The 16,225-nt window shown below is 41.3% G+C and overlaps 1 protein-coding gene across 10 annotated transcripts in view; it reads left to right on the top strand.

Moving 5' to 3' along the window:
- FYN (FYN proto-oncogene, Src family tyrosine kinase) overlaps positions 1-16,225 on the top strand; it is a 180,587-nt gene that overhangs the window by 108,628 nt on the left and 55,734 nt on the right. Inside the window, exon 1 of one of the 10 annotated variants that reach the window (XM_077812961.1) lies at positions 5,759-5,776. The exons of 7 other annotated variants lie outside the window; for them this stretch is intronic. The gene's annotated coding sequence lies outside the window, so the exon portion shown is untranslated. Of the gene's footprint in view, positions 1-5,758; positions 5,777-8,180; positions 8,199-14,241; positions 14,288-16,225 lie in introns of those variants that run through there. 2 more of the 10 variants (XM_077812959.1, XM_077812958.1) reach the window with 2 other exon arrangements.

The following is a 16,225-nucleotide window of genomic DNA, read 5'->3' as shown; positions in this document are numbered from 1 at the left end:
TTTAATCATATTTTACATAATGAATTATAACATTACTCTCCCGAAGTTATCTCCTTCTGAAATAAGGTTATGAGAGGAGGCCAAATGAGATATTTAGCCTACCTAGAATGTTGTTTTTCCTCCACCTTTCTCATGTTTAAGTAGAAAATAAGCATTGCATTGTCGGAACTAAGCAAAGACTACCGGTAATTTGCCTGATTTGAATATGAAAAGGAGCCCACATCCTTCCTGTCCCCAAAGAATTCAGAAAGACTTTACAGAGAAAACAGATGAACTAATATTTATCACTTTAAAAAAAAAATAGTGGCACGTTTAGAAGCAATGCTGAACTTACAAGAGCACAAAAGTACAAAATTCACTAGTGGGAACCTGAGAAAAGTCAGGGACTGTTCTGTTTAACTTTTCTCATGATGGCATTTTAAACAGTACTCTGCAAAATAACCACAAAACAAAATATAGTGTCATTTTTCATGGTTCAAGAAAACTACACTGAAGACCATATAATTTTGTAATGCAAAGACTTACACAGGTATTGACAAAAGGCAGAAACTCGTTCCATCCTTTAGATGGAGGATTTTTTTTTTTTAAAGCTCAGTGGTGGGAGACTTAACAGAATCATGAGGCAGTTGATGCGCCTAAAAAATTAGCACAGACCTTGTCTATACTAGGAAAGTGTGTTGTGTTAACTAAATCGGTTTTTAAATCCAATCTGTCTAAACCAGTGCAAAACTCTAATGTAGATGCACTTGAATTATTTTTATATCAATTTAACTTAAGTTAGTAACTTACAGCACAAGCTGAATCAATTAAAGGAAAGACTCGACTGGTTTGGTATGGCTACATTAGGGATGTGCACTGGTTTAACTAGATGTATTTTGAAACTGATTTTGCGAAACTGATGCACTCTCTCAGCATCGACAAAGCCACATTCTCTCTTTCTCCTCCAAAGTGCCAGTTCAACAAGGTAGGTGAAGCAGTTGGGACTATTCGCATTCTTAAAGTTACTCGTGTGGTTTAAACAGCTTGTTGGATTGAAGTTTAAATATCCAAAAGCACTAATTCACATCCTGTAATTGCATTCTGTTCAACTCATCTCACTTACAGACGCCATCATGAATTACCTAAAATTGCAAGGGTTTCTCTCTCCCCCCCCCCCCCCCAAATCGTATATGTTTAATGGATCAAATCCTGTGTTGGTTTATAGGCATCTTAAAATGCCATTTAAGCCAGGAATTCTCAAACTGGGGGTCGGGACCCCTCAGGGGGTTGTGAGGTTATTATATGGGGGTTGGGAGCTGTCAGCCTCCACGCCAAACCCCGCTTTGCATCCAGCATTTATAGTGGTGTTAAATATATAAAAAAGTGTTTTTAATTTATAAGGGGGGGGGTCGCACTCAAAGGCTTGCTATTTGAAAGGGGTCACCAGTACAAAAGTTTGAGAACCACTGATTTAGGCATATCAGGTGTGTACATTAAGGTGAGCTATTCTATGATGGTATAAATGGTTTTAATATTTCAGGAAATTAGATGGGTGATTCCTCTTCTTAATGGGAGAGGGGAAATCTATGCCCTATGGTTCTTCCACATTCCTACCCACTTCTCTTCTGAAGGAGGAGTCTGTACACTGAACCAGTGGGCAGGTGCAAGCTGCAGTCAGCCCCCCAATAGAGTGTGAATGTTTCATTTTACATTTCAAATGAGGAGTACCTGGAAGGTCTATGTAATGCCTCCAGCTGAACAGAGTTGATTATAACATTTTTCACTTTGTTTTGTACAAAATCTTTCACCAGCTCATTTTGAAAAATTTTGTATCTTTTTGTGTGTGTTGTGATGTTTCAAGGACTTAAAACATTGGTTGATCAGCTTGCAAAATCCATTTATAGCTCAAAATCCAAAGTTTAAGCAATCTGGCATATGCTTATTTTTGCCCAGAAGTAGAGTAGAAACCATCTTTGACAACTAACTTGTAGACAGGAGAGAGAGAGAAAACCCTAGGCAGTTGCATGTGCTCACTTACCATTTATCATATACTAATATTGTCTGTCACAATAACAAAAGGGGCTAAGAATAAAAAAAAACTTAAGTGGAAAGTTGACAAAAATGCGTCTGGTTTCCTGTACAAAAAAGAAACAGAAACGAAGTTGTACAGTCATTCTAGTAATGCTAGTTTTGTAGACACAGTAAGTGGGTCCAATCCTGCATAAAAGCATTGGGAATTGGGAGGACTGAATTTTTCATACTATCTAGAATGCTAGGATCTAGGATCATCTAGAAGGCTTTTAAAATTATTTGTTCTTTGAACATTAAACAAATACCTGTGAATTAAAAGTATATTGTCATTGTTAAATGTTTATCCATTTGACACCAACAGCTACCGCTCAAAATTGTGATACCTTAAATGAGAGGTTTTAGTCACTTATCTAAATTCCTTACCCAAACTGGAATGTGACACAAAAGGATGTTCGGTATACTGCTTAGCTGCAGACATGATTTTTAGGCTAAGTGCATAAAATCTTGGTCTGGAACAATATCTGTGTTCTGGAACAAAATTCTCAAGACTGCACATTACAGAAAGAAGTTACAATCGTGGAATAGAATAGAAATTAGATCACTTTTCTTTCCTGCATTATTTCCTGTAAGAGTAACGTTTCCTGTTGTAAAACTGCTGCAGTAATCTTTGCTACCCAATGGATACAAAGGTATCACTTGCAAACTGAAAGTCATAGCAGATTAATATTTAGTTGGGAGAGTTTAAAGCATGTGAAAAAAACACTTCCATGCACCTCAAACCTCACGTGCTAGTGCTGCTATGAAATAACAGTGAGTATGAATAGCCTAATGACACATCAGCTGTGGCCATCATGTTGGGGCAAGGAATAAGAATGCAAAAAAAAAAATACTGTCTCACAGAAAAGTAGGTGTCTTCATAGAAACGTACTAATACTTGCACAGCTCTAGTTCTGAGACTTCCTTTGCTTTTGGATTTTAGCATCTGAAATAAACTGTCTTCTTTTATTTTTCTTGTGTTAGTTTCACGGTGGTGGATACTGAAAATGGGCCAAAATAAAGTAAGATTGGCCCATAACAATGTTCCATAAACCATTGTTATAACACAGTTATGTCCTGTCTACACTAAAGATGCTATTGCTATTCCTGACTGAACTGAAAAGTTGACCATGTTGAGGGATCCATGTTAATGCCATTGTCCCCTAACATTGGTAAAATCTGGTTCACAATATAGATTAAACTAAATCATGTTTTAACTGTCTCTCTGAATCAATGATAACATTTTGAACAAGTGCACAAGATACACTGGAAATTTCCTTTATTAGGAAGTTGAAGAAACAAGAGGTGGCTGGATTTGATTTTGTGTGTGTGTGTGTATTCTGATATGCTGATTAGATAGCTTCAACAGCTATAACATGTAGTTATTCACAGTCAGGCCCAAAGATGCTGTTTTTTACATTTTCTTTGTACAGAATGGTAATCTGCCTACCCATTTGTCTTCACCAGATGCATTATCAACTTTTATAGCAATAGAATTACTAGTGCAAGCAGCTGCAGACAATATGTAAATAAGAGCCAATTTCTACACATACCCTAATATCTCACCAAAGAGAGAATGTTATGTCTGCACTGCAATTGGGAAGTGTAATTGCTGTGCAGATATACACTTAGGTTAGTCTTCCACTCTGCAGCTTGTGCCACATGGAAAGAGGCTCTTTTTTATCATTATCCTGCACAGTTTTCTTCAGTCAATCTGTTGATCTGGACTGAAGAGGAACTAGGGAACAGGAGAGACAGGAAAGGAAAATCACAAGTATGGAGGAGGAAATGTAAAGATTAACCAAGAAAAGGGAGGCGAGCAAGAGGAGATGGTGGCGGTGGTGGTAGCGTTTTCGACCGGAACATCCGGTCAAAAAGAGACCCTGGCAGCTCCGGTCAGCACTGCTGACCAGGCCATTAAAAGTCCGGTTAGCGGGGCTGGCAGGCTCCGTATCTGGCTCTGCGCAGCTCCTGGAAGCGACAACATGTCCCTGCAGCTTCAAGGTGCAGGGGCGGCTCCGCATGCTGCCCTTGCTCTGTGCACCAGCTCCACAGCTCCCATGCGTGGAGGCAGCGCACACTGTGCAGAGCCACTTGGCCACCCCTACACCTAGGAGTCGAGGGATATGTTACCACTTCCAGGGAGCCCCTGAGGTAATCACCACCTAGAGCCCATACCTCTCACCCCTTCCCGTGTCCCAAACCCCTGTCCCAGCCTGGAGCCCCTCCCCACACCCAAACTTCCTCCCAGAGCCCACACCCCGCAACCCCCCCTGCACTCCTGCCCCCACCCAGAGCCCCCTCCTAAACCCCTTATTTCTGGCCCCACCCCAGAACCTACACCACAACTCCCTGCCTCAGCCCGGAGCCTCCTCCCACATTTTGAACTGCTTGGCTCCCCCACACCCGCCAGTCTAGAGCCCACTCCTGCACTCCAAACCCCTTATCCCCAGTCCCATCCCAGAGCCTACACTCCAACCTCCTGCCCCAGCCCAGAGCCCGCTCCCCCATCCTAAACTCCTCATTTCTGGCCCCAGCCCGGAGCCCACACCCCCAACCAGACCCCTTGCCCTCTCCTGCACACCTACCCCCAACCCAGCCCAGTAAAAATGAGTGAGTGGGGCCTGGGGTGGGGGAGAGCAAGTGACAGAGGGAGGGTGAAATGGAGTGATCAAGGGGGACTCGGAGCAGGGGTTGGGCAATGGTGTTCACTTTTGTGCGATTAGAAAGTTAGCAACCCTAGGTGAAAGTGGTACGGATAACTTCATACGTTTAACTTTGATAATTTGTGCAGATAACTAAAGAAATAGCAAATTTCAGAGTTGGGCTATCGATATCCCACCACAATACACACATCTGAATATATATGCCATTGGTTTGTTTATGGAAATTGAAGCTGGAGCAAATGAAACAATAGATAAATGCAAGGATCATGTTTTTCATATTAGCTTGGTTGAATTATTCATTTACTATATTTCAGTTAGATATGTAAAGATTTACATCTTAGATTCAGTAATCCCATCACAATAGTAGAGTTGCCTGCATTGCTCTGACATGCTGTGAGTTGGCATACTATCTACATGGCCTTAAGAGGTATTTAAACCCCATTTATATAAACCAGTGTTGACACAGTGTTTGATACTGATCATACTAATGAAAGTGGCTTTGGCTCATTCTTGCAGTCCCTTGAACCTAACAAGGACAGAGGGATTTTTGGAGGGAGGGGGGTGGTAACTAATAACTCTCTCTAGTATCTCTGCTGTAATTCTAAAGGACAGATTTCTACTATCCTGGGATTTTATAGTAACAGTGCATGGAGAAAGGGCAAAGGGCCACTTTCGTAGTAGTTCATGAGTCTCAAATCCAAGATACAAAATATACTACTTATATATTAGATACTTCTTGTTCTGTGGGGGAATGTGATTTTATGATTGTGTGCTGATATGCAACATAGTGTTAGTTCTCCCTTTCTTAAACAACGGATATTAACATTGGTGTTCTAGCCATGCTAAGACATGTTTTTAATTGGGCGTAGATTAAGCCACCTGACCCCACCCCTTTTAGTCCTCGGTTTACATCAACAGATTGGATCTGCTTGCATCCAAAAGAATTATGTCAAAACAATTGCTTGTATTTGTGTCTTAGTATGTTCTCCAGGAGCTTTGTCACCTGGGGGTCAGACTGGAAGACATGAAACTAGAATTGGGGTAGAAACTGCAGCCAGCCTCAGGTCAGTGTTGCCTCTTGAGATTTGCAAAATAGCAACTTTTGGGCTTCATTGCATTAGTTTCCATAATTATTCTCAGTCTAGTCTGGTTGTATTACAAAGGATAGTCTTGCATGCTCCATTTAATTCCCTTTCTCATTGTGTCTGGGATTCAAGAATTATCTTAAGACAGAGGTTATTTTTTATTATATGGAACTTATAATTTCTACAGTATTTTAGAGCTCTTTAAAAATAGTGTTTCTGTGCAGATCTCTCATGCGTGTATGATTAGGAAATTTACCAGGACGACATGGTCTCGTGCAGTAAATTCAATTTTTCTATCCTACCTATTCTCTGGTATCCAGGTGCAAATAATACATCATTTAACTTGAATAACAAATCTGTAGAACACAGAATTATACTCAAGTATAATAGGACATTGAATCACCTGGGTAATACTGAGGGACTGGGAGTCACCCAGGGAAAGGGAGAGATCCTGGGTGGACAAAGACCATTGAGATAAAAATGCACGGTGCTGGGATCCAACAATCAGAAAAGCATCCTCTTGACACACACCTAAATACAACATAGTCACTGTGCCATTGTTATACAGCACAATTCTGTCAGTAGTTCTGAGGCTGTGATCTGATCCATTTTACAGTCTGCTGAAACTGACATAAGCTTAACAAAAGTTTTGAAAAAGGATTGCCAATCGCATAATTTGTGTCTCAAGAAACTTGTTGACAGTTGTTCAAGATATAGGAGAGATTGTTTGCCGTCATCATGCTTATAGTTTTTCCATTCTTCCTAAAACTGTGACCACATTTATTGCTGTAGCTTAGCTAGTGTGCAGAGGTTCACTTTTTGTTGCAGAAACTTTCCATAACAATAATTTTGTGTTTAATTGGGATACTACTTTGGTGTTTCTGCAACAGTACAGTGGTATTTTTTTTAATTGAAACATTTTGTATTTTAGCAGACATCTTTTTACCAAAGTGACTGAAAATGCCAAAAGCATTTTCCCCTTTTAATGAACCTGACAAATTGAGACTAATTAAATATAATGAAATGTTTATATGAAATAATGCTTTCTGAATCTCTGGAATGGAATGTGTGAATCAAATTTTAGTTTAAGTAAATTAGATTATTCCATTTGTTTTATTTACAGAATTTTTGTATTGAAGCAATCAATTGTGATAAGTAGGTTTATTCCAGAAATTTAAAATGATCTGGTGCCAACAATTTGCACAGATCAAACCATGCCCCTGCCCCCCAGCCCTTACCACCCCTACTCATTGATGGGATTAAGATCCTCTGGCTGTGAGCCCAAATTCAGACAAAGTGAACAGAAGCTTGTACTGTGTCCTTAAAAACCACTAAACTTAAGTATTGGCAGACTGCACGAGGGAACAAATTCAATAGCCAAGGGCCCTCCACTGAGAATTCCACCGTAAGACTTACAGCCCACCTGCTAGAATTCAACCCTGGGACTTCACAGCTGAGCTTTTTTGGCATCACTTAACTGCCTCAACAAGATGTAAAGAAAGAAGTGATATATGAGAGATACAGTTCCCAGGCCATCCAGGATGCTAGAGAGTAGTGCTTAGGTCGACCCCTTAGTCCAGTGGTTTTCAGCCTGTGATCTGCAGACTGTCTAAGATTTCCAAAGGGGTCCGCACCTCCATTTGAAATTTTGTTGGGGTCCACAAATGAAAACAGGTTGAAAACCACTGCCTTAGTGGTGTTTCATACACAATGATCAGGAGAGATGACATGTATTCACAGTTGACCAAGAGAGGGCTTTAGTGGAACACTAACTCTGGTGGTGATTTTTAAAGCCAGAAGGAACCATTATGATCCCTTAAGTTGACTTCCTGTATAACACAGACCATGGAACTTCCCTGAAATAATTCTTGCTCCTTCAAGTTCAATAGTTGTGGCTGAACTAGAGCATATCTTTCGGAAAATATCCAATTTCCACTTTTAATTTTCTAGTGATGGCAAATACACCACAATCTTTAGTAAATTGTTCCAACAGTTAATTACCCTTTGTTTAAAAAATTGCACCTTTTATTTCAAGTCTGCATTTGTCTAGCTTCAGCTTACAATAGCTTCGTCTACTAGATTGATGAGCCCCATGTCATTACTTGTAGACTGTGATCAAGTTATCCCTTAACAGATTCAACTCTGTGAGATTTTCATTGGCAATCATGTTTTCTAATCCTTTAGTCACTTTCATGGCTCTTTTCTGAACTCTCTCCAATTTATCAACATCCTTCTTGAATTGTTGACACCAGAATTGGACACAGTATTCCAGAAGTAGTCACACCAGTGCCAAATACAAAGGTAATATTCCCCTGATTATAGATCCAGTCACTCATGTTCAGATGATTTATCCACGTGATGCCAAAGAATTACTGCTTCCGAGGAAATAATCCCCCATTCTGTAAGTATGGCCTGCATTCTTTGCTCTTAGATGTATGACTTTATATTTGGCCGTATTGAAATGCAAATTCTTTGATTGTTTCTAGCTTACTAAACAATCCAGATTGCTCTGTTAGTTACCTGTCCTATTCGTTATTTACCACTCCCCAAACTTTGCCATCTGCAAATTTTATAAGTAGCAATTTTATATCTTCTAAGTCATTGATAAAAATGAAATAGGATATAGCCAGAACCAGTCACTACAGGACCCCACCAGAAAGCCACCTTCTTGATAATGATTCCTTGTTTACAGTTACATTTTGAGGCCTATCAGTTAGCCTGTTGTAATCCATTTAATGTGTGCCATGTTGATTTTGTAATTTAAGGTTTTAATCCAAAGGCCATGCAACACCAGGTCAAATGCCTTCAGGCTTGTAATCTCAAAAAAAAATCAAATTAGTTTGACAGGCTCTATTTTCCATTTTTCCCCTTAATTATATTACCCTTATTTAATTATTTATTAACTGAGTCCCATATCACCCATTCCATTATTTTGCCGAGGATGAGCATCAGGCTGACAGGCCTATAATTACTTGAGGTATCCCACTGATCCTTTTTTAAAATGGCACATTAGCTTTCTTCCAATCCTCTGGAATTTCCCCAGTGTTCCAACACTTCCTGAAAATTAACATTTACAATCCAGAGAGCTCTTCAACCAGCTCTCCTAGAACTCTTGGATACAAAGTATCCAGATCTGCTGATTTTCAAATGTCTAATTTGAGTAGCTGCTGTTTCCATTCCAGTGGTAACTCAGAGTGGTGTTAAATACATCATCTGGCTTTTTTCCAAGTGAAAAAGATCATTTGCTTCCAGCTTGTCTCTGCCATTTTTGACAGTGTGCCACTTTCCCTCCCCTTTTGCCTACTTTCTCTTTTCAAAATATATTATAAATCAATGAATCTTCCCACCAGGTTTCAGTAACCAATTAGGTTGGATTTATGCTCATAAATGAGCAATTACATTTTCTCTTGTTTGTTACCAAGGCTCCTAGCATTGGTGTACAGGCAATTAAAGAATTTCTTCTTGTTACATCCCTTGGTGCCTTGATTCATTTTGTGCTTGACATCTTGATTTTGTGCTAAATAACGCTCATTTGTTTTCTTTTTTTCACCCTCCCCTTTTGGTTTTTACTTTAATGCCCTCCTGACTAATCTAGTACCTGTCCCCTAGAACAGTGTTTCCCAAACTTGGGACACCGCTTGTTCAAGGAAAGCCCCTGGCGGGCCCGGCCGATTTGTTTACCTGCCGCGTCCGCAGGTTCGGCCAATCGCGGCTCCCACTGGCCCAGCAGCCAGTACGTCTCTCAGTCCATACCACTTCCTGCAGCCCCCATTGGCTGGGCACAGTGAACCAGGGCCAGTGGGAGCCATGATCGGCCGAACCTGCAGATGCAGCAGGTAAACCAACCGGCTGGGCCCGCCAGGGGCTTTCCCTGAACAAGAAGCATCCCAAGTTTGGGAAACGCTGCCCTAGAAGATTGGTTCCCATTCTACTGAGTTGGAGGCCTTCCAAATTGTACAGACCCGTCTTCCCATAGAAGGTGGACCAGTGTTCCAGTGAACCAAAACCCTCTACCCTATACCACTTACCTAGCCAGCAGTTCACTTCCAGAATCTTCTGTTGTCCATTGCAGGACAGAAAGGATATTTGAGAAGATCACTTGGACATTCCTCTCCTTCAGGAGCCTTCCAAGTTGCCTGAAGTAGCCTATAATCCATAAGGTGTCCTTTGAAGCAGTCATTAGTACTGATGTACACCATCACCAGTGAAGCCTGGCCAACTTCAGAAGCCTATCCAGTCTTGCAGCTGGATCTTGTGTCTTGGCTCTGGGAGGACAGCACACCATCCTATTATCCACTCGTCCCTTGCAGAATGTTTTTTTACAGTCTTATTAGCGTACAGTCCCCAACAAGGATCATCTTTCGTCTTTGGACAGTTGGAGAGTTCTTTGTGGCCAAGCTTGATAATCTCGCGGGTTGGGCTGAGCAGCCATCCTCCGTTCCATTCAGTTATCTGGATCTTCAGAGGTATTTTCATCAGTTTGACAATCATGTAACCTTGTGGGTGCAGACATCTAAAGTGCAGTTTCTAGGCATTTATATCAAACCTATGTAGGGGAGGAGACCCAGTATACTGTCTTTAAATGACTCCAGATCACATTTCCTCAGGTTTTTGAGTTGTTGGTTTTTAACTGCCGTCCCTGCAAATGTGACAGTCACTATCTTGGCTGACACATCAGGGACTGAAGTGGGGACTGCCAGAGCTAAAAGCCTAAATCTTTACAATTTAAAGAGCCAGGTTCTGTAGCTGGGGGCTATAACACTCACATCCTCTCATTAGGACATTGTGGAACACACAGCTTCCACTGATCTGTGAAATACACAAACTCATTTTGGGCTCCTGAAACTAACTAACCCCACGAACCTCTCCCACATTTTTCCCAAAGGCTCCCGCACAGGGCTTTAAAACCTAATAAACCGAGGACTAAAATGGGGGGAGGAGCAATGTGTGGGTGAAAAGACAAAATCCCCTTCTAACCATCTGGAAAAGGAAGGTGCTGGGCTTTCTGTCAGGCTGTTGTGCATAGATCTTGCTTGTGGGGATAGCAGGGCATCCATTTTTCATACCCTCTAGCTAGTTCCTGATTAATTTCATCTCCCATCTCCTCTGTGTATGCTCCTCAGCTTCCCCAACCTAGAGCCAACCAGCTGCTGCAAGGTGACTGATGTGGTCTTTTCCCTGCTTCTTATTGGTGGGTCATCCTCCTCCCTCATGGAACACTCCACTCCCGCAGAAACACAAGCACCTAAACAACAGGGAAGATTGTGAGATTAAGAGCCAGAAATGAGAATGTGGGAGTCCTGCAGTCATGTGGGATGGGGTCAGGATGCTGACTGGATAATATACTGAGGAGGGGGATATGCTTGCCTTCCCCACCGCAGTGACATACTAGGGTTCAATCACTGAATAGCTGTGTCACCCCTGTTGGGGGTGCCCTTTACAATGCTTTGCTGCTGTAGCCTCCAACCTGAACTGCTCAGAAACAGCCTCCAGCATGTAAGTCATTCCCATCTATGTCTTTGTGCATGCTGCAGCCAGCCAACCACACCATGGCTCTTACCAGGTTTAAAAATTACCACAGGGTGACCCCAACTCACTCCCTGTCCCAGATTTTCCCCAGAAATGTATGTCCTGGACAGTACAAATATATTGTCAGTTATTCCTTGAAGGGAATAATGTGCACACAACTTGGTACCCCAAATGCAGTTACCCAGACACTTTGACTTAAACACACTGGATTAGATAAAACAATAAAAGAAGTTCATTAACTACAAGGAGAGATTTTAAGTGAGTACAAGGAGTGAGACATAAAAGCCAGAAATGGTGACAAGAAAAATAAAGATAAAATGGTTACAGGTGCCTAATTTAGAAAACTATATTAGATTCAAAGCAAAGTTTTCTTACCACATGCTCCATCAGGTTACTGACCAAACTCTCAGGTCAGGACCCTTCCTCAAGAGTCTAATAGCTGCTTTCTTTGTCTCTTCAGGTGCAGTCAATGTGATGGGCAGGGAGAGAAAGAAGGGTGTCTTGGGGGTTCTGCCCCTTCCTTTTTGTAGTCCTGTCCTCCCCCTTTGAGAAGCATTTCCAGCTGGGAGCAAGATGATGAGCAGTCTGTGTAGAAGGGAACTCCATCCTTCTTCTTTGCTAAAGTGTAGATTTTTTTTCTTAATCCCTGGCCCCTTTCCTGCCCAAAAATGGCCGCTTAGCAGGTAATAGTCCATTAGCCTTGGTTACACCTGGCTGAGGTGTCAGCTTACCCTTTGTCTCTGAGGAACCTTTTGGCCACTTCTCAGACTTATCTGGAAAACATACTTTTAGTCATGTTTTCAGCTTATGTTTATAACTTGACATATAACGCTGCCACATGCATTTTGCCATGATTTTATTGATCAGAAAATTGAGTTTTTTAAATGATACCTCACAAGGCCTACCTTGTACAAACATTATTACCATGGTGCGTAGGATGTGAACGCAGTACGCTGTTCTGTCACCACCAGCACCTGTGCCTATGTGAGCCTTCCCTGTTGCTGCTCATGCTTTCAGAAGTTTCAGGAGAGTTAAATTGATCTGATTTCTTGTCAGTTCTGATGCTGCCCCTCAGGTTCCTAGTAGCAACAGTGAAAACTAAACAAGTGTGGTCAGCTTTCATGCTGCAGCATCCTGTGCAGATTTAGGCTGTTATTGCTCAGACAACGGTGGGTCACAACACAGCAAACCCAAGCATCAAAATCCCTGGGTCACCAGAGCTCAGTAGAAGCCTGCGAAGGAGAAGCAGTTTCTTATTTCTTCCAGCTGCTGTGGCTGCTGCCTCCATTCCTGCTGTGCCCATCCTGCCTATCACGCAATCCCAGAGCAGCTTCTTTCTCAACTCTAGAGCAGGGGAATCAGTGCTTCAAGGAGTTGTGGGTACTGAGCACTGTGCAGGAGAGAAGTGAAGGAGAAATACCACCATCCACTGGCTCCCGCACCTAGTAGCACAAACTGGCTGAACCCTCCACAAAATTGCTGAAAATGTTCAGGTGAAATATATCATTTTTTGCAGCTGCAAAAAAATTCTTCCATCAGCCTAGCTACCACCTTGCAGGGAGATGGATTATCTATGTTGACGGGAAAACCCCGCTTGGCATAGGTAGACTCTACGCCAAAGTGTTACAGCGGTGCAGCTATGCTGCTGTAGCATTTCAAGTGTAGACAAGCCCTTAGAATCAGTGGCTCAAAATGCTCCTGCAGGCTGTCCACCCACCTTCTTAAGCCCAGCGTACTGAGTGGCACAGACAGCTGGGTATAATTAGAATGTAACTTGGATATTATTGTTACATGTGTCTTCACACTCTAAACCAAAATTTCACCCGGAGTTCTATTCATTGTTTAAATTAAAATATCATACAATGAGCAGTGTGTTTACCTTGCTTAGTTATTGGTGTTAACCCTTAAATAAGGCTTTAAAACTCCTTATTAGAATAAAGGAAAGAAATTCTCATCTCTAGACTAAGTCTGCCTATTACTGAAGAAGTGCACTCATTTAAAGACTGAAGGCTTTCTTTGCCAGGGTAGCTATACATAAATCCTCTTTTTTTTTTTTTTAAGAAAAAAATTACAATGTATAAGCTTGGATTCTGAACAATGCAGCAAAACCTGTCTAACTTACAGACCTTCTGAGCTGTGGATTTCAATGGTGCTTGCTTTTAATAAATCAAATAAAACTACAACTACCCAGAACAATCTACAAGGTTTGACTCAAGTTACTGTTCCTTTAAGACACTGCAGTTTTGACTGAAACTGGCATGCTATAGAGAATGAAAAAGAATTCACTGTTTCTAAAAAAGATGAGGCCATAACATTCACAAACTCATCTGGCAAGGAAATGCTATAGAAACTAGAAAAAGTGGCAAAGTGATCTTTTGTTGGAGTTTGGAGGGTGAGCCTCCTCTTCTTTCATTTGTTGCACTGGGGAGTTTTTGATTACGCCTGCTCAAACAGACGCTTTGTGCTAATGTGTTTTCTTGTGGATTTGCCAGGTGACCTCCAACCCTTCGGCAATAGGCCAGTTCCACCACAACAACTGTTCCTTAAACAAGCACAGCAAGTGAAGTCAGTTTTTGCCACTACTGTCCAGATGGAACACTGACTTTCCTGTTCCTCTCTTGCTGATAGTGAATATAGCCTTAGATTCTTACATTAAAGCGATACAGGAATCTGAGAGGTGCTCCACTGAATATCAACATTAGGAAGATGCATATATTTCTCAGACCCATCATCTAAATCTTTTCTCTTTTGATGCAGTTGCCACCAATCTGTATTTGTGGACATCTCTGCTATGATCACTCTGGCAGAGAGGGCCAGTCAGGTAGCATTTTGTCCCTTGACCTGTCTTATATACATGCATCCTCTCCAATCTCTGGGCTCTAGTGCTGGCTGACCAGGGACAGAAATAGATGGCACAACTAAAGTCAGGCATGAGAGAGAAAAGGCCATTAAAGGAAGAAGGTAAGCAGTCAAGCAAGGCCATAGTCCTCTACAGGGCATATGATGCAAACTAAGTATTATTAGCTTTCTCTTGTATTATGTATGTACCAACAGTTTAGCATGTTTTCTCTGGGGGCTTCCTTTTTTGCCACCATTCAAGTGTCAAAGAATGACACAATTGATTTGGCACCCTGAAGCTCAGAAACCAGTTCTGCTGGTTGGGGGTAATAGGAGCTTCTCATTCTCCTAAAATGTTCCTTAGCTTCATTTTAGAAGATTCCTTCATATTAAACTTTCAGCAGTTCCTTATAGACAACTGAGAATAATAGGAGCGCTCAGCTTTTCAAATGGCCTTTGCTTTGTGCCAGCATAATGTAGATGTAGGAATTCATTTAGGACGCATCTTCCAGTTATACCTCCAATAGGTGAATTGTCACTTGTTATCAGCTTATTCATGCTACTCGGACTTCTAGTTGCTTCGGGTAGGCAGGTAATTATAAAATGCTGAAACTTTGTGCTCATACAACTCAGTAAATCCTGGAGATGGAGCTTTAAAGGACAGCTCTTTTAATAATCAAATTCGTGCAGCTAGATCTTTCATCGTTCCTGTTTCTCTCATGAATCTGTTGTTTAAACGCCTTCATTGATTTTTTGTTGTTAGACAGTAAGGTTTTGACCATGGCATGTATGGCCTTTGCTGAGAAATATCAATTTATCTGTTTAATTTTCTGTGTATCCTTAAAAATCTCATTATCAAGTCAGACACTTTAAAAAAATCAAAGAAGACTAGGCGCTTGCCAATGATCCTGTCAGGTATAAAAATAAATGTATAATAAAATGCCTTCTAAAAGATTGAGAAACAATAGATGGTGTTCAAAAGTGTTAACTTTTAATATTTGCAGGGCGTCTTCATGATGTGTTCTCTAATTCCAGCAAACCGTAGAATCACTGATAGAACCAAAATGAAGGTGGTCATTAGTAAACTTCGGAGAATTAAAAAAAAATAGTGAGAGTTGACCCATTATGTTGCATATATTATGCTGGTTTAGATCTTTGAAAAAAAAAAAGAAGAACCTTCAAGATTAAAAAAGAACAAAACGGTTACTACTGAGAATACCAGAGTAAATCTAAGAAAACTGAATGGGTGGAGCAAGCTAAGGATACTACCAATCTACTAGAATTCTTTGAGGGGTCAGCAAGCATGTGGACAAGGGGGATCCAGTGGACATAGTGTATTTAAATTTTCAGAAAGCCTTTGACAAGGTCCCTCACCAAAGGCTCTTAAGCAGAGTAAGCTGTCATGGGATAAGAGGGAAGGTTTTCTCATGGATTGGTAACTGGTTAAAAGATAGGAAACAAAGGGTAGGAATAAATGGTCAGTTTTCCGAATGGAGAGAGGTAAATAGTGGTGTCCCCCAGAGGTCTGTACTGGGCCCAGTCCTATTCAACATATTCATAAATGATCTGGAAAAGGGGGTAAACAGTGAGGTGGCAGAATTTGCAGATGATGCAAAACTTCTCAAGATAATTAAGTCCAAGACAGACTGTGAAGAGCTACAAAAGGATCTCTCAAAACTGAGTGACTGGGCAACAAAATGGCAGATGAAATTCAGTGTTGATAAAGGCAAGTAATGCACATGGGAAAACATAATCCCAACTATACACTTTGATACAGGAGGGCCAGGGAACAGTGGGAGAGTGCTAGAGAAGAAATATATAAGCTCAAGACTAATTAAGGCGTGGTTCCCTCTAGACTAGTGAAGGTGGCTGCAGGTTAATTGGAGCACCTGCAGTCAATTAAGGCTCTGTTAGGAACCTAACAAACCCCCCTGCTTCAGACAGACAGACAGACAGAGGAGGAGGTGGAAGGAGAGAGGACTGGAGTTTGGAGGTGTGCTGTGAGACTTGGAAAATCAGAAAACCGAAGTAAAGGGGACCGTGCTGCAGTAGGGGAGGGAG

This window comes from Eretmochelys imbricata, chromosome 3, assembly GCF_965152235.1.
Source record: "Eretmochelys imbricata isolate rEreImb1 chromosome 3, rEreImb1.hap1, whole genome shotgun sequence".
NCBI classification, from domain to species: domain Eukaryota; kingdom Metazoa; phylum Chordata; order Testudines; family Cheloniidae; genus Eretmochelys; species Eretmochelys imbricata.
Note: the sequence above shows the minus strand (reverse complement) of the source record. Positions and strands in the feature narration are given on the sequence as shown.